The 21741-nt window shown below is 34.8% G+C and overlaps 1 protein-coding gene and 1 long non-coding RNA gene across 7 annotated transcripts in view; one reads left to right on the top strand and one right to left on the bottom strand.

Moving 5' to 3' along the window:
* HDAC9 (histone deacetylase 9) overlaps positions 1–21741 on the top strand; it is a 927702-nt gene that overhangs the window by 270842 nt on the left and 635119 nt on the right. The gene's annotated exons all lie outside the window — the stretch shown is intronic.
* LOC121474762 overlaps positions 833–21741 on the bottom strand; it is a 90253-nt gene continuing 69344 nt past the window's right edge. For 2 of the 3 annotated variants that reach the window (XR_005983516.1, XR_005983517.1), the window contains 2 exons: positions 9799–10100; positions 6159–8702 (listed from right to left, as the gene is read on the bottom strand). This is a non-coding gene — a long non-coding RNA (uncharacterized LOC121474762). Of the gene's footprint in view, positions 3155–6158; positions 8703–9798; positions 10101–21741 lie in introns of those variants that run through there. The other variant, XR_005983518.1, reaches the window with a different exon arrangement.

Genomic DNA, 21741 nt, shown 5'->3' on the forward strand with positions numbered 1-21741 from the left:
CTTTTATTTTAGCCACAGTGGATTTTCATATAATTTCCTTCTTTACTTTTTCTTAATGTCAAATGAGGTATATATCTTTTGCAACTTCCTGGTGTCTGATCTCAGGTACTTTTAAAGCTAATTGTGAGGATTAATGGGCAAGACTCCTGTCTAGTAATTTTGCATTTCAGAAGAAACATATTAATCCTAGAGAAAGAACTGGCACAGTTTTGCCTGTTTTACAGAATTTCACAGAATAAGAATTTTTGGAGACTTCAGGTTATTCAGTGTCTTAAGAAGGGAAGAACCATTTTTTTTTTGTTTTTGTTTTTGTCCTTTAAAGTTTACATTTGGTGCTATGCTATGTAGATAAATCAGTGGAACCTAAGTTAGGCTTGACTTAAAGTTCTGTTACTGATTCACTGAGTACCACTAAGTCACTGCATCTGCTTCCTATTTATAAAATGGAGATGTTTTCTGCTTCTAATTTGCCTCTCAGAAGTGCAGTGTTATAAGGATTAATTAGAAAAGGCCAGTAGACTGAGCATTGAGGAAGGCATAAATATAGATATAACACAACATTACCAGGTGTCTCCTCATGTTGCATGTGGTTGATCTCAATTCTGAGAGCCTTGCTTTTTAGCATTTTCTACAGAGGACATTACACTGTATCAGTTGATCCAATGACTTGAATTGTAAGAATATGAAATGAACTGCCCTAGAGTTTGATTTTTTAGTGAAATGCTTTACCATGAATATTTTTTTTCAGAGTCCAGTTTTTCCTAAAGATTCTTCAGGTTTGGAAATTTAATTTTGAGTGGACAGGCTGTATCAGGTTACTTTGCAACAGCAATCTGTTCACCTCCTCATGTTGTTTTATCAGATTTCCTGCAGTACTTCACAATCTGCCTTTCAACAGCCTTTTCACCTTCTTAATCTCACCTTTCAGCCCCTTACTTGCAAGATGCAAGTTTGGCATCACTGACTTGCACATGGCTTCTTGAACAATCCTGGCACAAGGCTGGATTGCCCAAGTAAAGTTCCCAGGATTTCGAGTTAAATTGTTGGGGGCTGAATCCCTGCCCCAAGCTGCCTGTGTAGTGTTGGTGATGGTACCTCATTTACCATCTTTATAAAATGAAACACTTCTCATGGATTCTTCTGAGAATTAAGATCGTCAGTGTAAGGTTTGTGGCATTATTACTAGCACATCAGAAATGCTCAGAATAATCCTGTTGTTTTTATTAATAGAAATAAAATTTAAGCACAAGGAAGAAGGAAAAAAAGCAATCAGAACCAAAGAAAACTAGGAGTGTTCTGAGGAAAGAAGAGAGAGAGGTGCTTGAGTAGGTTGTGTCTGATCTCGGCTCAGGTCATGATGCGGGGTCCTGGGATAGAGCCTCTCATCAGGCTCCTGGCTCAGCAAAGAATCTGCTCCCTCTCCCTCTGCCCCTCCCCTAGCTTGTGCTCATACATTTTCTCTCTCAAATAAATAAATAAAATCTTTTAAAAAATTAAAAAGAAGAGAGTGATTAAAAAATGAGAGTGATATATACAGCTTTGGCACTCAGAGTGTGGTCCGTGGAATAGCAGCATCCGCTTCACCTGGAAGCTTGCTAGAAATTCTAAATCTTAGATCCCCCGGCCTCCCAAGTTCAAGGAATCTAAATCTTCAGCTTAACCAGATCCCCAGGGAGTTCACTTGAAGTGCAGCAGAGTTCAGGGGAAAATTGTTTATTTTTATGAGGAAGAAAGAGTGGAGCATGTTTACACATGGAAGTAGAGTAAAACAGTGGGTGAAAGACTGAAGAATAATGAATAAGTGAAGGCATGGATGACTCAGATGAGGTAGAGAGGAAAAACATAGATGACTAGTGAATTTGAGAAAAACACCTCTTCTTAAACAAATGTAAAGATTGGAAAGAATTTAAGATCAAGAAGAGGAAAGATAAATGTATTCTAATTAGATGCCTTCTAGGCTGCAAGGTGACTTACTGGGAGTAAACGAGGCAGGGATATATTTAGTAACTAGTGTTCTGATAGGTTTGGAGCCATTGTGGTGAGTGAGGTACGACTGGAGTGTACATAAATTTTAAATTCAGTCCTAACTCTGATTGGTAGTGGCTGCATGCAATGATGTGTTGAGAAGGATTCTGAGGCCAACCTAATATACAGAAGAAAGAGCTATGCTTGATGAGGAGTTGCTGACCTTAGTAATCAGGGAGAGTAGTGGTATATTTGCCATCCCCAGTATAGATCTCCTGGAATTGTGTAAAAGTTACTGAATAGAAATAAAGAAATAACTTTAACATGAATTTATGGTAAATCATTTTTGTACCATTAATTGATCAGTCTCCGGTAATATTTAGCCTAGGAATAGGAAATGCCATCAAAGGAATGAAGCAATGAGTTTATTTTTTTAATATCTGACTATAAAGTCCATATCTCATTCAGAGGCAAACAAAATCTGAATTTGCATAATTCCATATTCTAGAAAGTACGGTCCAATGGAAAAAACAAATACAATGGAATTTGAACATCAGATCTACTACTTATTATCTGTGTCATAAGGTAAATTATAGTTATTCCTATTCCTATTCCTAGAATGAAAACTCAGTGTCCTCATCTTTAACAGAATAATAATAATAGTATTTCCAAATAGAGTTCAAGAAAAATTGAATGAATGTAACAGAATGCCAGATGCATTATCTCCTATTAGTTCTTTCCCCCCCTTTTGTATTGCTTTTAAAGATTTTTTATTAGTTTTAGTTTTAGTTTTTAAATAATCTCTATACCTAATGTGGTACTCAAACTCACAACCCTGAGATCAAGAGTTGCATGCTCCACAAAATGAGCCAGCCAGGTGCCCATCTTGCTTTTAATTGTTTTTTTTTTTTCTTCTGTCAATTACTCTTTCTTTTCTGCTAATTTTCTGTGAGCATCCAGAGCAATCAAGAATTATGGATTAGGACTGAAAAATTAAATGGTAGACTGGTATTCTCATGCTCACTTCCCAATACTGTAAGTCTTCATTTCCTTTACTTCCTTTGCTTTAGGCATCATAGATGAAGATAAACTGAAGGAAAATGGATCATGGATGATGTTGCTTGCAGAATAGTTTTAGGCGAGTCTTCTTCAGAAGGTCTTTACCAAGTTACTCATGGAAGTAGAGGTTCTGTCACAGAACACAGGGTCAGTTATTAGCTGTCAGTATTCTGTAAGTGTTAAGCAGAAAATAATGGCTGATACAGCCTAGGACCTTGGGAATAAAGGTTTCTAGATCATGACAACTGGCTTGGATGTAAGACCTAGAATTTGCTCCAGTGGAAGATCTCTGCCCCAAAGGAACTTGCTGTAATGTCAGTCAAGACTTGTACTTACTCTTCCATGGGCTCTGGCTTTTCAGTCATACTTGGCCAAGAACCTCCTTGGCTAGTGAACTTTCACATGAATACACTCCAAGGGAGCAGGGCTGAGAGCCAAAGGGTGGGATGCATAAATTCCATAACCACCTTTTCCTTTTTGTTCTTCAAAAAAATTTAAGAACGTAGGTTGCTGACAGATGATGACATTTTTTGGCAGGGCTATTAGTTCCTTGCTATAAGGCAGCTTTCTATCTTTGCAGTTACAAAGTTTTAACTTGGTTTCTAAAAGAAAAGCTCATAGCTATGGACCTAGCTCATATTCCATTCTCAGTTTGAGATTCCAATGAATTGACTCCTTTTTTTATGTAAAAGTAATGCTTTTAAATAGCTATATTTTCTATGTATTATTTAGCTTAATAAGAAAGAAACTGTAAAAAGATGCCTTAGATGAAAGATGTTTTTAAAAATGTCTTAAATTTGGCTAGTTTTATTAACATGCAATTCTTAACATGTAGCGTTCACTAGCTTTCTAGGTAACTTGTTTCTCATTCTCTTGTCATCTGTATAAAGTTTCATCATTTTTCTCTTGCAGTACCCATCAAAATAGTGCTTGTGTTTCTTTTTTTCATAAGTAATAGACATTCCCTGCAGAAGAGTAAGAAGCACAGATAAACAAAGAAAAGAAATAAAATCATGTTTAATTCTGCCACTTTGAAAGAGCCATTGTTAATTCCAGTGCATTCTAAGTGATTGCAAACTCAGATACTTAGAGAGGCAGGGTGGTAACAATGAATTAAGCTGGATAGGGGCCATGAGACTAGAGGAAGCAGTTTTTACTTAGTTCCACTGATTTTCGCACCATGCAAGAAAATAGGCCTAAGGTCACCAGTTCTTCCTATGATTCAAGAGAAGAGTACCAGATTTTTTATATATATCGTCTTGAAGTTTGAATGACATAAAACATAATAAAAATCATGTTGAAACCAACCAGAACAGGTATGCAGACATTTTTCACTCTTTTTATGTATAAGTCTAATATTAGATATTGCAGTTATGTTTGTGGTTTTTCAGTGTAAGGTTTTATACATGTAGGAAAATATACAACATGTAATTTATAATAAAATGATTGCTTTTGAACCCACCACCCCACTTGACATTATCAATACATATAGTACTCTATATTTTACACCAGTCCAATTCTGTGATAACTACCACCACCAAGTATGTATTTCACATTTTTGTTTGTTTGTTTTGTAAAAAGAGACTATCTCTGTATATACTCCAAAGCAATATTTAGTTTGTTTTGTTTTGCAGCTTTGTAAACATAGCATGATAATATATGCAATCTTCTACAACTTGCTTTTTTACACTGAATGTTATTTTAAAATTCATTGTTAGGTTATAATGTATAGCTAGAACTTACTCATTTTTTACTGCAATTTAGTATTTCATTACTTGAATAAACCACATTTGTTTATCTATTTTCCTCTTCATACACATTTACCTTGTTTTTAGGTTTTTGCTATTATAGTTAATACTTTTCTGAACTTGCTGCTTATACATGTTTCCTGGTACCTATGTAGTATTTTTTAGGGTAAACCTGAAAGTGGATTTGCTGAGTCATAAAATAGGTACATAAAATTTTATAATTCTAAATTATTTTTGAAAATGTTTAGAACCAATTTATACACTTATCATTGGTGTCTGAGAGTTTCTGTTGCTCTAAATTTTTCCCAACACTTGTATATTAAGGTTTCTTAATTTTTGTCCTATGGAGGATATTAAAGTGGTCTTAATTTGCACTTCCCTAATAAGCATGCAGTTGAACGTCTTTGGATGTACTTACTCAATGTAGTGTTCCTTTCAGGGAAATGCCTATTGTCTGTTTTTGTTTTGGATTATTTCTGTCCTTTATTGGCTTTTAGAAATTGTTGGAATAATCTGATTAATCCTATGTCATTTTTATGATACCAGTATCTTTTCATAATTTGTGAGTCTTTTCACTTTACTTACAGTGTTCTTTGATAAACAAGTTTTTAATTTTTTAAGATTTATTTATTTTAGAGAAAGAGGGGGAAAAGAAAGAGGGGGGAAAAGAAAGAGAGGAGAGAGAATCCCAAGCTGAGTCTACACTGAGCGTAGAGCCTGATGTGGGGCTGCATCCCATGACACTGATAGGAATCATGAGTCTGATGTTTAACTATGCAACCCCGGTGCCCCCATGGGTTTTTAATTTTAATGGATTCACATTTGTTATTTTTATTTCACAATCAATACCCTTTTATATCTTGTTTGAAATTCTTTTCAATGAAATGTCATAAAGATGTCTTTTTGCGCTTGTTCTTAAAGTTACCTATCATACTTTGCCTTTAAATCTACCTAGGATCTGTGTATGTGTGTGTGTGTGTGTGTGTGTGTGTGTGTGTAGGGATCCAATTTTATTTTTGTTTTCCGTATGGTTAACCAAATGTCCCAGACCAATTAGTTATCTCCAGTGCTACCATGCCATATACCAAATTTGTTATGTATCAAATACATGGTTCTGTATCTGGACTCCCATTTGGTACCATTGAGGAGAACTTTGCCTCTCATATAAACCCTTTGTTTAGAAAGCAAAACATACTATTTTGTTAAGATGTGCTTTATTTTCTGAAAAAAAAATTAGATTGATTTTATGGAAAAAAGACCATCAGTTTAATTTCATGGCTTTTGTCTTCTCTTGCCTTGTGTTGGTTATAAGGATTCAGTCCTTTCAGGATCTGAGCTTCATGATGATACACTTGACTTATGATGAAGAAGAAAAGATACCTAGGTTTCAGACATATATTCAAGTCAGGAAAAATGAATATGGAAGCCCTCATATAACACGTGGCCAAGTCAAAAAGGGATGAGCCTCTCTGTGGTGCCTCTGATTAGGAACAGGGGTTGTAATTGTTGAACTCACCATATAAACCATAGCCTTCTGCTTGACTGTATATTGGCAAAAATCTTTATAAATATCTAGACATAGTGATGATAAATTACCCTTTTTTTCATCTGCTACTGGTTTAAAAATCTACTAAACCCACTTTTTTGAAATTCCCTGAAGATCTACCACCTGGCTAAATGCTTTCACACTATATGTAGAACTATATATATTTAGAGTTTTTAAAATTTTTTTCCTTTGTCCTGATATCTTTCTTTTTTCCTTTACATGTTTAAGTGAAAAGTATCCATGTTTTCAATGTCTCAGATCATAAAAACAGTTGACTAGATTATGCTAGGTGTTCCTTTTTTTTTTGAAATAGAAATGAAATCCTAAGGTATTGGTAATGAATTATTTTGACCCCATCCTGTCTCATTAAACAGTAAAATATTGAGATTCCTGGATGGTTCAGCATTTGGGCATCTGCCTTCAGCTCAGGGTTTGTTTCCAGAGTCCCGGGATTGAGGCCCACATTGGGCTTCCCGTAGGGAGCCTGCTTCTCCCTCTGCCTGTGTCTCTGCCTCTCTGTTTCTCATGAGTAAATAAAAAAAAAATCTTAAAAAAAACCCAGTAGAATATTGAGATGCTTCTGTAAACCATTTTTACTTTAAAAATTCCTTTTTAGTGAACTGAAATTCAAGAAAAAAGTAATTAACAGCTTATGTCATCATTTTCTGTAGCAATACTGAGAATATTGTAATAACATGTTTATCATGTTACCTGGAAATGAAACAAGAGGGTTAAATTACAGAAGATCTATTCTTTTTTTTCCTTCCCTTTTCTCTTTCATTTCCTTTTATTTCTTAAATTTTTGTAAGTTAATATAGCTTTACACCTGAGATCTTGAGAGTGTTTTATCTTGAGCTCCATATCTACTCTTTATTGATTTAATGACTCCTTTGGTGGGATTTCTCATTGTGTGTGGAATAAATTTCCCTTAAACACTCTGGGTTTAGCACTGAAGGAGGCTGTGTGCTAGACTGATCAACACCAGATAGTTAGCATTCTTAGTAAAAAAAAAAAATCTTTTTAGAATGGTGCAGAGCAGGTCATGAAAAGTGTTTCACGGTCGATCAAGGAGAGAGCTACTCAGGATGATTGAGAAAGTGTGGCACTCTCCAAGCCTGTCCCTGCCATCATCCTGAAATGGGACTGTTTGCATCAGCATAACTGCTATTCTAAGGGAGGAAAAAAGGTTTATAGAGAATCTTTAAATCATTCTAGGGTAGGAAGGAATTATAAGGTCAATTTTCCCACCACCTGCCAATGCAATAATTTTTTTGGAAGTTCAAAGCATATTCAAGAAGAGTTTTTTTAGAGATCTTTAAGACTTGCTTTTTCAGGCCCCCCTCTTTAAATAACTACAGTATAACTTGTCCATAGAGATAATGATATTGAAGAGGAAAAAAGTATGAATTTTAATAAACTGGAGCATAAGCTATTAAAAAGTAATTCATTCTTGCAAACCATTGCGCATGTAGTTCTTTAGGTTCTTCTAGCCCCTTGTGGGTTACCTTCTTCCTGTACTCACTAGCAAGCCAGTCAGTGTGGTTCTAGTTAGAATCCCATAAATCTGCAATATAATTAATTGCATATCCTTTCAAGCTAGCAGTGAAAGGAGTAACACTGGCTAGGATTTTGATGTTTTGCCATATTCTGGAATCAACGTGATGGTATACGACACTGCTGAAAACATTAATTTAGAGGGTGGCTGGAAATTGCTGAAAATATTGAAGTCCAGCTAGTGAGCCCAAACATTCTCCTTTTTTTCTACTCCTAGATCAGAGAAGTCCATGTAGTTAAAACTTCACTCCTAATCTAATTCTCTATTTCAAGTATATATGCATAAAACCATATTTTTTTGTTTAGCAAGCTCAACACTGCTTCTTATAATGTAAGTCTGTAAATCATAAGTGTGAGGGAATTGGATCATTGTGCTCTATAAGAGGCATATTTCACAATAGTCCGTTTATTTTATTTGACTTTTATCTAGCCCTTGCTGGCAATATAGTGGATTTTGTTTGATACATTTTGCATAAGGGTTCTATTTGGTCCATAATGGTTTGTGTAATGAACTATTTGTCCTCTTCTAGATGACATCCAGTTGCTTAAAACCTATAATGAGATGTCAGGTGAATTGCACTGATTGACACTGATGGATGAGCTTGTTGAAATATTGCAGGGTTTCCTGTAGGGGCAAAGAGGAAAATTACTGTTTAGAGCTTTGGGTCTCCTAAGCATTGAAACTGTAATCACATAAACAGAACCACTTCTGCAGGTCCAAGGTGTCATCGTGAATTTTCTGGCTAATCCATCCATTCATCTCAATGGTCCAGAACTTGCGCTTCATGTCACTCTTTGCCTTTGTTCTGCACTTTGATCTTTCAAAATGTCTGTCAGAAGAAAAGTGTTTATATTGAATTATGTGTGGAAAGGGATAGGGTGCATACTTCAGAAGCTTGGCATGAAATTTGCTAAACAAACCTTGCCGTTGCTCTGCAGCAATAATCGAGGTATGGATTTCAGTTTAACAATATGTAGTTATACATTTTTCCCCTTCAAAAACAACTTTAATGTAGATGTTTATGTGCAGGATATTTTATGTATTTATTATATAGAATGAATCTAGCACCTTTATTATTAATTTAAAAGTAATTTTAAGAAGAGAGATAAATATTTTAATGAATTTTTTTCTCCTAAAATTCTGATTAAAGGAGTTAAATGAATGCTTGAGATGAAGCACCTTTTGTGTGTCTGTGTGTCTGTGTAACATGTACATGTATATACATATATATATATATAATCTCATTGATTTTATTTTAGTATAGGATAGTCTCTTTTAGTATCCATCATGTCTAATGTGTGTATTAGAATTACTAGGAATTCTACAACAAATCCAAATAAAATTAGGAACTAATTACACTGAAAGTACTATACAGGCACAAAAGCAGAAAAAGATGGGTGAATTATTTATTGCTCTATTCTGTCACAGTCTACCTTCCTCTCCTTTCTCATATCTTTTTAATAATTATGGCATGAAGGCATTTTTTTTCCTCCTTGCAGTACCTCAAATAATTTAAGGACTTTGAATCAGTTTCCTCTGACATAATGCTAAGGGCAAGAAAATATGTACTGCTTCCATTCCCACACTAACTTACCTTGTAATGACCAAAAACAGAATTCAGAGATCTTTTGACATGAGTCATATGTCTTTGCTTAATCTGAGTACTGAAAAATTGGTACCTTTCTATTTGCTGTCCTGAGATTCTTGAGGTAAGGATAGACCTTATGCCAACTCTGGGACCCTTTTGAAATGGACTGAATTGCAAACTCCAAAGACACTGATGATCTTGTATTAGTTATTTTCTCACTACAAGTGAGACATGGACTCTGAGTGAGCTCAGCCATTGCAATAATGTAGCTCACGCTTAATGAATTCTGATTTAGTTTTCAGTTGAGGCCCAGGCATCAGTATTTCTGAAAGCTTACCTGATGATTCCAATAAGCGGCAGATTTGAGAACCAGTGGGTTGCAGAGATCCAGCACAGTGGTCACACCGTTGGGAATGTCGGTGTCCAGATAGAATGAATTACATGGACACCAGCGAACCACATGGAGTGCTAGCCTGCCCTGCTGGACTTCAGAGGGCTTTTTGATCCTGTGAACAAGGACAGGTGTGGCAGAGCAGTGGCTGAACCTGCAGCAGAGTGCCTGTGAGGCACGGGTAATCCAATTGCCCGGTCTGGATATCCCCATAGCTCAAGATCACTTCTGAAGTTAGAAGTTTTGATCTTTAAGGAAAAAAAAAAAAAAAAGTTTTGACTTGCTTAGTATAGGCCCCCTTTCCCACTCTTAGGATCATTCTTGAATGGTTGAAAACGTTTTTATAGAAGATAAGAGGGACAGAGGTGTAATTATGTCTGGCGGTTTTAAACATGAGTCCTGGGCTCAGACCAGACCTAGTCTAGTCCATGCTCTCTTAGGGCTAGTAGAAAAAGCTTTCCTCACCAGCTGAATAGCTTCCGGCAGACTTGGTTGTGTTGAATGGCATTGGTGATCATGTTAGTGGTGCTGTGATAGTAGCTATATATTATAGATTATAAGAAGGGTAAGGCATTTTTGTACAGGTGCCAGGGTTATGAACCATATAACTGATTTCTCTATCCAAACAGTGCATTTTAATAAACTGGAAACTTCATATCTACATCATCATTTGCTTAATTTTGGTTCAAAACATAAATGAATCAGAGCCAAAAGACTTGAATTTTGGGCAGCCCAGGTAGCTCAGCGGTTTAGCGCCTCCTTCAGCCCAGGGCTTGATCTTGGAGACCCGGAATCAAGTCCCAGGTTGGGCTCCCTGCATGGAGCCTGCTTCTCCCTCTGCCTATGTCTCTACCTCTCTCTCTCTCTCTCTCTCTCTCTCTCTCACTCATTCTGTGTGTGTGTCTCTCATGAATAAATAAATAAAATAAAAAAAGACCTGAATTTTTAATCTGCAGTTGTAGTACTTTTTAGCTGAGCTCTAATGAGCATGTTGCTTTTGTAGTGTAGTAAGAGGTAAGTGTTTGATTTAAAGTTACCATTTATGCAAAATGAAAAATTTTTGTGAAGGCCTACAGTATATTTTTTCTAACATGAGAAGAATAAAAGGATCACTTAAATATGTTCCTGTGTCTCAGTTTACTCATCTATAAAATGAGAATAATCACAATACTTACCTTATGGGGTTATTATGATATATAAATATGCGTGTTTGGAGGGATTCACAATGACATGAACAACCCTTCTGTTGAGTTTTATATCCAAGTAATTCAGCAATTCTGATGGACTTACTTTTATTTGAATATTGAGGACATTTTAATGGGATTTCATAGTAGGTTAGAGATTCCTTTCCAGGAAATGAGGTATAAGTGCCACATTTGCAATGCTACTTCTCTTGAAATCCAGGTGAAACTGAAGGAGCTTTGAAAAACCACATAAGAACCTGAACTCGTGAGTTAGCCCTTCTTTACTAATCATTGGCAGTTTTAAGCTTTGCCTTGAAATTTCATTTGTTTTGGAAACAAAATTTTATGATGTATTTTTTCTGGCATTTAAGATATGCTAACTTTTAAAAGAAATAGTAGACTTAGACTTGTGAACCTCTGAATTTTTTTTGTGGTTGATACTTGATATTTTTAGAAATGTGAAAGGCACTCCATAATTGGATACTTAACCTGAGTACTTCTTAAAAAATGGCAGATTTTGTTGATTACCACTGTAAAATTTTTAGAATACAAAAATTATTAAAATTAAGTAGGATTAAAATGTGACTAGTTCTCTGTTAGATGTGTTTTTTTCTTATTTGAATTAATGTTTATTCACTGAGCTATTTTCTCTCTCTCTGTAGTATATATATAGTAGTAATATATATAATCAATAATGTATTAATATATAATATCTCTATTGTATATATTTATATAAGCATATAAAATATATAGTATATATTTTTAATATATGTCACATATAATATCAACATAAATGTTTCTATATTTATCATACAAATTTATTTATATAAATTTAAAATCTAATTTATTTTATATAAATAAATTTATATATTTATAATACAGGTAAATATATAATATTATATATTTATATATTTATCTTGTACTCTAAATCTCTCTCTGTATTTTTTTTGCCCCTGTAGTGTATGTAGTAGTAGGCAGCATTGTTGCAAGAAAAGAGGATGGGCATTGAAGTTAGACAGGCTTACCTAGTTTTGAGTTTTCATTTTCCACTTATTAGCTATGTAGCCTTGAAAGAGGATCACTTAACTTCACAGAGGCTTATTTTCTTCTTCTGTAAAATGAGTATGATAACATCCTTTTTGTAATGGTGTTTGCAAGAAATAAATAGGTTGTTTATATAATGGGCTTGGTATATAGCAATCTATCAGTAAGTTGTCCCTTCCCTGTCTGTTTAGCCAGGCTACCACACAGGTGGTGCAGATGGGACCCTGTACTGGCACCTAATGAGGGACAAGTGGTTGCTTTTGTGCCTCCTGCCCTCCTTTTCATTGGCCTCTAGCCCTCATGTGGAACTACGTTCACACTGCCTGGGCTGGCGGAGGCCTGGCCAGAAGAGCCCGGGAAGTGAGAATCTAAAGCCTGTGATTGAATCCTGCCTGGCTCTAACCAGCTATGTGACCCTAATTGTGTCACTTAACAAATGTTTATCCAATTCCCTCATATATACAAAGGGCATTAGTATCTGTCCTCCAGTGCCAATCCTGATGTCATTTTTTTTTGAAGATGAAATAAAATAATGTCTATGAAAAATAATTGTAAAAGGAATATATTATGCAAATATCTGTGTAACAGTTTATTTTTTAGGCAGAATAGGTAGGATCATAAAAAAAATGCTTTGATTATTGACACTGAGAGTTACTTAGTAACTCTCAAGGAGGGTGCTTTTTAAAAAAGAGGCCAAGAGAGCTTTGTGACTTTTCTGGCTCAGAGCTGCTGTGTGTGAAGAGCAAGCAAGGACTGGGAATGTGCCCAAGGAGGAGATGGTCCAAGAAGTGAGGCCCTGGAGGGAGAGGTCAAGGTGAAAGGCAGTGATTAGAGCAAAAAGCAGGGTGCAGGAAAAGGTGCTCTGCTCAATTACAAAATATATCAAAATAAATTAATAAATTCAGTCAGTAGAATTAGTTTCTCTTCTAAATATTTAAAATGTGTACATTTGTAACAATTCTGCATCTGAGACATAAATGTTACCAAAAAAAAACATGCTAAACTTGCTTTCATTCCATAACTTTGACCCATTGAATGAGTGTGTACTTCCCTCCTGATTCTCATGCAAAATGCATTGTTTGATTCATCATCTTTGATATGTTGCACACTCTGGCACCCTAAATTGATACATATTTCCACTTTTACTGTTGAATTATTGAATGAATTATTATATATTTCATATTTATTTTGCTATAGGATTGTGGAAATCATGAAATAATTCTGGCATCACATTGACACTAGCTTTTGGCTATTAAGCATAATGCTAATGTGATGTTCCCTTCCCTTTGCTTGATTTAAGAAAGAACTATTAGAGATGATGAGGCTAAGATCCAGTCAGTTGCCTGGAAACTTATTATGAGTCTGCACTTTGCTCATATCTTGCCTAGAATTTCTACTTTACAGTCACTCTAATTCATCAATGATGCTTTTCCTCTTAAAACAATTGATATCTGAGGTTTCCTTTAAAAATGAGCTAGTTCAAAAAAATAAAAAAAATAAAAAATAAAAATGAGCTAGTTCATGTTGCAGGTGTTTTATTAGTCATTAATATTTATTAGTTATATTAAGTCCTTATTAGGAAAATTTCTTTCACTTTTCTTTTAAGAATAGAAAATATACTCCATGTCCACATATATGTATGATACTTGTTTTGGTTGAAGTTTAAGTATGGTAAAGAATAGCTTCAGTGTAAGTCTTAAATCCTCTTATCTGAGTGAATGTGGTGAAGGTGTTTAGTATGATTTGAAATTTAAATATCAGCCTCCACAGTTCAGCATATTTTATTCTTTCAGTAAATCAGACAGGCTACAGATATATATTGAGCAGCTATTCTGATCAATCTTTTGTGCTTCGTCCTCCAAGGATAATAATGTAATAATTATTCATTGTTAAGGATGTCATTATATTTAACTATTTTGAAATCTAAGTTATTCATATAAAGTTAAGGATTTTGTTTTTTGTTATTTATCCTTTTGTTCTTAAGATTTAAAGTAGAAACTTGGTCCTTTGAATATACAGGGGATCATGGAAGCAGTTCAATTTTACATGTTGAAAAATACTTAACTTTCATTCCAGAAAACCTAAAGGAAGTCTCAGATATGTCAGTAGGTAGAACAAAACTAGTAAATCTAAAGACTTGAAAAAACAGAGGGACTTAATAGCTAAATTAGGTGCCACTCTTTGTCTAGTGAGCTCATACTCATTGCACTCAAGGACTAGCAAATATGATTGGATGATTCAGTGCAGATTTAAGAAAGTATAAAAGATATTATTAAGTAACTAGGAGGTGAAAAGTCAAAGGAATTTCAACTGTATAATATAATGAATAGTTGGAGCAAATATAATGTAATTTTTAGCATAAACACAAATGCCACAGCTAAATTTCTGAAAGAATAAATCATTTATTGTGTATATGGATATATATTTATATGTTGATGTGTGTATATTATGTATATATGTGCATGTATATGTATTACATTTACCAAACTATGTATTTATTTTTATGTGCTTAGAAAATGTTTATTTTTTTCATTGTTGATCATATTACAGTATACTGTTTTCATAATAATGCCAGATAAAAATACCTAAGAGTGGATTGAATTCACATTAGAATAATTAGGGAAAAAAGATCCTAACCACAGATAGTCAAATTTTAGTAATCTAATCTTTTTTCCTGTGGATGTTTACCTGAGTAAAGTAAATTTTATACATACCCGTATCTAACACAGATATATATTTATTTATGCATATGTGTTTATATGCCTATAAATATGTTTATGTCTATGCATAGTCTCTATTTTGGAGTAAACATATGAATTTTATAAAAGCAGAGTTCATACCAAAACAAAACAAAATGGCTTTATTTCAGTATGTCTGAGCAATTGAAGCGATAAAGCAGATAGCAAAGGGAACTTGTTTTTATTAAATGACATCTGTATTGTTTTTAGTAAAACTAAATATGGAAAGCCTTCTCTTAATTCAATTTTATCTAAAACTGTAATTGGTTATTTGATCTATGGGCACATCAGTCTTATTCAAACACCAAAATAAAACTGAAGCTTATTTTTTGAAAGATTTACATCTAAAAATCATTATTCTCACTACACATAAGGATCTATATTTTAGTTGAGATGCAGTTATTGAAATTTATAACTTCATAACTCATAAATGACTTCTCTCTTTAGTAATGGGATCCTTCTTTTAAATTTTTTTTAAATCACCACTCAAAAGTTTGCTTCTCTGAAAATAGAAGATGCATTTAAGAGAATGAATCTAACAGCTACATTATTTTTAGTATGTTACTAATAAGCTTATATTGATTCTTAGATAAGTATAGATTGAAATTATAACTATATTGTCTTACTTAGTGGTTGCCATTTGGTTTCTAGTATTTCTTTCAGTAGAGCAAACAATTAAGTTTACCAAGGTAGCCAGTAGGCCTCAAATTCATATATACACGAGAAACAAGTTTTTGTTTTGTCTTGCAACAAGAAACCTGTTTATTTCATGAGCATCTTATTAGGGAAATTAATACTAGTTTTTCATAGATTCTTGAACATACTGCGCTATTGTAGCTGTCAGTGGCCTTCTGTTCTATATCAGAAATTGAACTGAGGTAGGGCTTGAACTCACACACACAAAAATCTTACTTCACAATCAGTTCTTAAAATTTAATGTTAAAGTCCACAAATCTTTTTTATCTTAGTTTCAAAACCTGTCCCAAGATTACTGAGTTTTTTTCAGTATTTATTTTTCTATTTCCCTGGGAGGATTGTTGTCTTTTATTGTGTGGTTGTTTCTCTGGGGCTGACAGCACATTCTTGGAAATAATTATCGTGTCTCTCTTTCGTGGCTCTCACCTGTGGTTTGAACAAATCTAAGGGGTCTCCATTCCATACAGATGCTGTAAATTCCTAATGAATTGATGTGAACTACTTGGACCACCCTTGGATTTGCATTTTATAGGACTTTTCTCTAAGAAAGTCACCCAAAACTGGGGTGATACCCCTCACGCTTTTCCCCACCTGGAGTAGAATGAGTAAAATAAGTCATTTTAATCTTGCTCTAAAACCAACTGAATTCCTAAAATAAAATGCCTAAGTAAAATGGGACATTAAATTAGGCCAGTTAGGAGTGTCTGGCTAGCTCAGTGGGAGAATTGTACAACCCTTGATATTGGGGTCATGAGTTCAAGCCTCATGAGGCTGGATGTAGAGCTTAATTAAATAAACTTAAAAATCAATCAGTAAATACATACACAAATAAATTATTCCAGTTAATACAGGTGTATCACATTTCCACTTTTCAAGACAAAGACGCTCTCAGATTAGGTTTAAAAATAGTCTCTTTTCAAAGGGCTAAAACAAAAATGACACAGTATGTTTTTGTTTTTTGAAAATTTTAAAATTTATTTTAGAGAAAGAGAGCTGGGGCAGAGGTAGAGGGGGAGAGAGAGTCCCAAGCCCACAACTGAGTGGGCTGAGTGTGGAACCCAACATGGGGCTCAGTTCTGCCACCCGGAGATCATGACGTGAGCCCAAATCAAGAGTTCAACAGGCTGTACAACCCAGGAGCCTCCGACACAATATGTTTAAAATCAAATAATGGGTTAAAATCTTTCCACAAAGTACAAATAGGGAGATGGCTTTAATGACTCATAGAATATAAGTCAGAAAAGCATTAGATGAGAAAAATCAACTAACTCTGTATTCTTTAAAGATACATCCACAGTGAAACCACATTTTTGATGTTTTATATCCTGAAAACACAAAAAGTGGCAAATTAAATTGCACTAATTAAACTGCATTGTTGCAGTTTAGAAATTCAGAGTACCAAGGAAGAGAGTAAGACATTAGCTCTTAGAAGTTTGCCATAAACCTTGCTAAGGGTCCATGATTAAATAGAAGAGAGTTGTCTGAACAGAGGAGGATGCAGCCAATTACCATGGGGCTTTTTCATTGCCCCTGGACTCGGCATAGATCTGGTCCTCACAGAATACAAAGGAAGGCTGAAGTCTTACTCTGTTGGAATCTGTTTATACATGGGTTTTCATCACCATTCCAGAAGAACTCACACTAACAATCTATAGGCTTCTCTAATAGGGACTTTATTTGGTTCTTATTTAAACAAATGTACTGTTTGCACAACTGCATTATCATCTGGAGGGAAAGAGCACTTAGTATCCTGGGGTCCCCCAAATATCTTTACTTCCAGCTCTGGGTTCTACAAAGCTATCTCTTCATATTTATAAAGTAAAGCTTTTGGAAAAGAAGATTAACAACGTTGGAAACACAGTTATTCTGGGTCTTTGACAAATGGTTTGGGAAAAGGCTTGGAGGAATTAATGTGGTTGAATAAATATTTCAAACTGGAAAGAGCACAGTGTACATTGTCTTCACACAAAGTAATGAAGCAGAAATTAATAATGAAGCTTTAAATTAAAAAAAAAGACTGGAGACAATAAAAGAAAACCACTTTCCTAAATTTTTGGCTCAAAAAGGAAATCAAAAGAAGATGGTGGCAATGATGAGATCATATGTCAAAATGTATGGGATAGGATAAAATGAAATTTAATAGGCAAATTTTAGACCTATATTTTGCTATTAAGAAAGAGTGAAAATAAACTACTCAATTTTAAAATTTAAGTGTATACTGCTATGAAAAGAATATGAGGGCAGCCCGGGTGGCTCAGCAGTTTAGTGCCGCCTTCAGCCCAGGGTGTGATCCTGGAGACCCGGGATCGAGTCCCACGTCGGGCTCCCTGCATGGAGCCTGCTTCTCCCTCTGCCTGTGTCTCTGCCTCTTTCTCTCTCTCTGTCTGTCTCTCATGAATAAATAAATAAAATCTTTAAAAAAAGAATATGAGGAAATAATATACAAAATAAAATATTGATTAGAGATAAATTTGATAGAATAGACAAATAAGTTGAAGATTGCATTTTAGAAAAATACATCCTGATATTATGAGTCTTATTTCAGAATTTGGCAGTATGTTTAATTTTAGAAAATATTTTAATGTTTTACAGGTTTCGGTTTGGTTGTTTTGTTTTTGCCTCAGATATATGCACTCTTGGATAGGTCATGAAAAAATTTAATGCCTTTTATTTATTTTTTATTTTTTTTAAAGATTTATTTATTTACTCATGATAGAGAGAGAGAGAGAGAGAGAGAGGCAGAGACACAGGAGGAGGGAGAAGCAGGCTCCATGCAGGGAGCCCGATGTGGGACTCAGTCCTGGGACTCCAGGATCACGCCCTGGGCCAAAGGCAAGCACTAAACCGCTGAGCCACCCAGGGATCCCCAATTTAATGCCTTTAAATAAAAAAATTGTTTTCATACAAGTTTTATATACAAACTTGTAGATCTCTGAAAAATACACACGTGTGTGAGTGGTGTTTTTCTGGGTAGTGTCAATATTAGCATCTCACAGTGGTCTGAAAACCCCTGCCCCCCAAAATTATTTTCACTGATACAGCAAATCATCTTGGTAGATCAAAGGAGAAAAACCTCCATGGTAATCTTCTTTTAAGAAGCCTCCCAAATGGGCAGCCTGGGTGGCTCAGAGGTTTAGCCCTGCCTTCAGCCCAGTGCATGAATCTGGAGACACAGAATCAAGTCCCATGTCGGGCTCCCTGCATGGAGCCTGTTTCTCCCTCTGCCTCTCTCTCTCTCTCTCTCTCCCTGTGTGTGTGTGTGTCTCCTGAATAAATAAATAAAATCTTTAAAAAAAGTCTCCCAAATGGAGTCCATGTCCATTCTTTATTTCAAGAAAAAAACAAACAAAAAAACAAAACCCAAAATACCACCACCACAAAAAAATTAGGTATATAGTAAAATGCTTAACAGTAACATATTATTCCCAAATCAATTTTTAAGCATCAGTCATATGTAATAGTGAACTACCACAGACATTCTCAGTAAAGAACAAGAGAAAATATCTACCCCCAGGTTCTAGACAATGTACTAAGTTAAAACCAAAATTTTGAGATACAACTCTTAGAAATATGAAGAGGGCAGTTCCATTATTTTGGGGATTATTACATTGCAAGCAACAGTCATTAACCAAATATTTATTGAATATGTATCATGTGGCAAGCACTGCTCTAAGCACTAGAAATCAAGCTGTCTGGAATATATCACTTACGGGTGGTAATTGGTTGATGATAACAAAGAAGGAAATGAGAGATTTTATTTATTTTTTAAGTAGGCTGTATGCCTAGCATGGAGCCCAATGAGAGGCTTGAACTCACAACCCCAACCCAAGATCAAGACCTAAGCTGAGATCAAGAGTCAGATGCTTAACCAGCTGAGCCACTCAGGCATCCCCCACTCTGACTTTTTTTTTTTAAGGAAAGGAGATTTCAGATAGTGATCTTATGATTTCAGATATGTCATTGCTTACATAGAAAGTCAATGTATCAGCAGAAAAATTATTAGAAATAACATGGTGATTAGTAAGTTAGGAAGATGTAAAATATATACTATAGTTTTAGAATAATCATATAGATTATGTAATAGACATATATCTCCATTCACAATAGCAACAAATAATATAAAAAGTATAGGGAAAACCTAATAATAAATATGTATAATTTCATTGTATGTACAATATGTACAATTATGTTGTATATATAATGCAAAATATGGATATGAGTATGCATACAAATGTATATGTATATCATATATGAATATTTTTCTAATTCAGAGAATGTATGACAAAATAAATGGAGCAACTTCAGTCTCTGGCTAGAAAACTCCTTGTTGTACAGATGTCACTTATCTTCATGTCTTTTATAAATTTACTGTTACTATAATCCTAAGGAAATTCTCTGGGATACTTGTAAAGAGAATATAACATTCATCTGGAATAATAAACTTTAAAGAACAGCCATAAATAATTTGATTAAGAAGGGAAATAAAAGGGCACCTGGGCTACAGGATGTCAAAATATATCATGAAGCTGCAATGGAATTGAGCTGAAAAACACAGAAGCAAATTAACTAGTGCGAGGATGGCACATTTTGCAGCACAGCTCTGGTCTCCTCCCATCTTCCTTGCCATGGCAAACATTCATTGCTGCGTGACCTGGGTACCCTTCTCTGCTGGGCCCGGACATGAGCTCAGAATACGCTAGACAGGCACTATTAGGCTTTCAAAATTGCCACATGGGTTAAAACACTTTGGCACCCCGTTCAGGTATAGGATAAAAGCGGCATTTAAATTAGTAAAGAAAGGAAAGATTATTTCGGAAATGATTCTGGAAAAAACTGGCGAACTCTTTGGAAAAAAATAGAGTTAGTTTTTTCCTTCACATTATATACTAAAATAAATTCCAGATGGATCAAAAGATTGAATGTAAAAAAAGAAAGCAGGAAAGATCTTGAAGATAATATAGATATTTATCCTACATCAAAGCAAAGAAGGTCTCTTTAGCAAGAAAGTGACGGAAGACATCAATAAAAGGATAGATAGATGAAATTACTGTAAACTTTCATTTCTCCAGATTTTAAAAGTGCTAGTTACAAAACATACTGGGCATGTTTTACAATATTTTTGTAAAATATTATTTGAAAGTATGTACATATACACATATATATACTTGAAATTGAAACATAAAAACAATGTGTAGCCATTCATTTAAGATAGGTTCTAGATAATTTTTAAAAATGTTTCAACAATAAACATCTAGGGCAGCCCCAGTGGTGCAGCGGTTTAGCGCCGCCTGCAGCCAGGGTGTGATCCTGGAGACCCAGGATCTAGTCCCATGTCAGGCTCACTGCATAGAGCCTGCTTCTCCCTCTGCCTGTGTCTGTCTGTCTGTCTGTCTGTCTCTCTCTATCGCTCATGAATAAATCAATTAATTTAAAAAAACCAGCAGTAAACATCTATTCTAAAAAAACATATGTATCATTCAAGAAGGGAAATTTAGAAAACAAATTTAAAAATCTAATATTAATACTTTTTACATACATTATTTATGAATTCCCATTACAGTCTCTTGAAATATGTAATAATATTCCACTTTTAAACCTTGGAGACCTGAGGCTCAGTGAAATTAAAGCAATGCCCCACAGTAAGTCAGGTAGGGGTGGCAAAGGATCCCAAGATGTGTGTTTGGGTGATCCCATAGGGTAACCAACATCCGTTATGGATCTCTATTCTGCTTGATGTCAGAACTGGGGAGAAAGAAAGAAAAAAGATTAAGTTTAAATTTTGGGCTGATCTTTCAACAGCAGAAGGGGGCTGATTTTTCTGTGCCTGTCCCTGATTCCTACCATATATTTCCCATTCAGTCCTTCAAGGGGATAAGAAGATAAGTTATTTCTCCTATAGGTGATGTTAGGCTTTTTGGAGACAAAACATCAGAGTTCGGTAAAACGTGAACTCTTTTTGTTCTTATTACCACTTGCAAATGTGAGTCTGTACTTGAAGATACTTCTTTGATTCTTCTTTTTTTGGCAAACCAACTTAAAATTTTTGTTTTTTGAGTTCTTCTGGTTGCAGTGTTACATTGCAAAATAAAAGATTTATTTCCTTATTACAGACATTTTGGAGACTTTAATTCTATGTATGTTAGGCCTCTTGCTTCAAAAAGAGGCAAAGTGATAGAATCAAGTATATGCATTACAGCTCCAGGTAAGAAATAAGCACTCTCAAATGC

This window comes from Vulpes lagopus, chromosome 13 (genome assembly GCF_018345385.1).
Source record: "Vulpes lagopus strain Blue_001 chromosome 13, ASM1834538v1, whole genome shotgun sequence".
NCBI lineage: Eukaryota > Metazoa > Chordata > Mammalia > Carnivora > Canidae > Vulpes > Vulpes lagopus.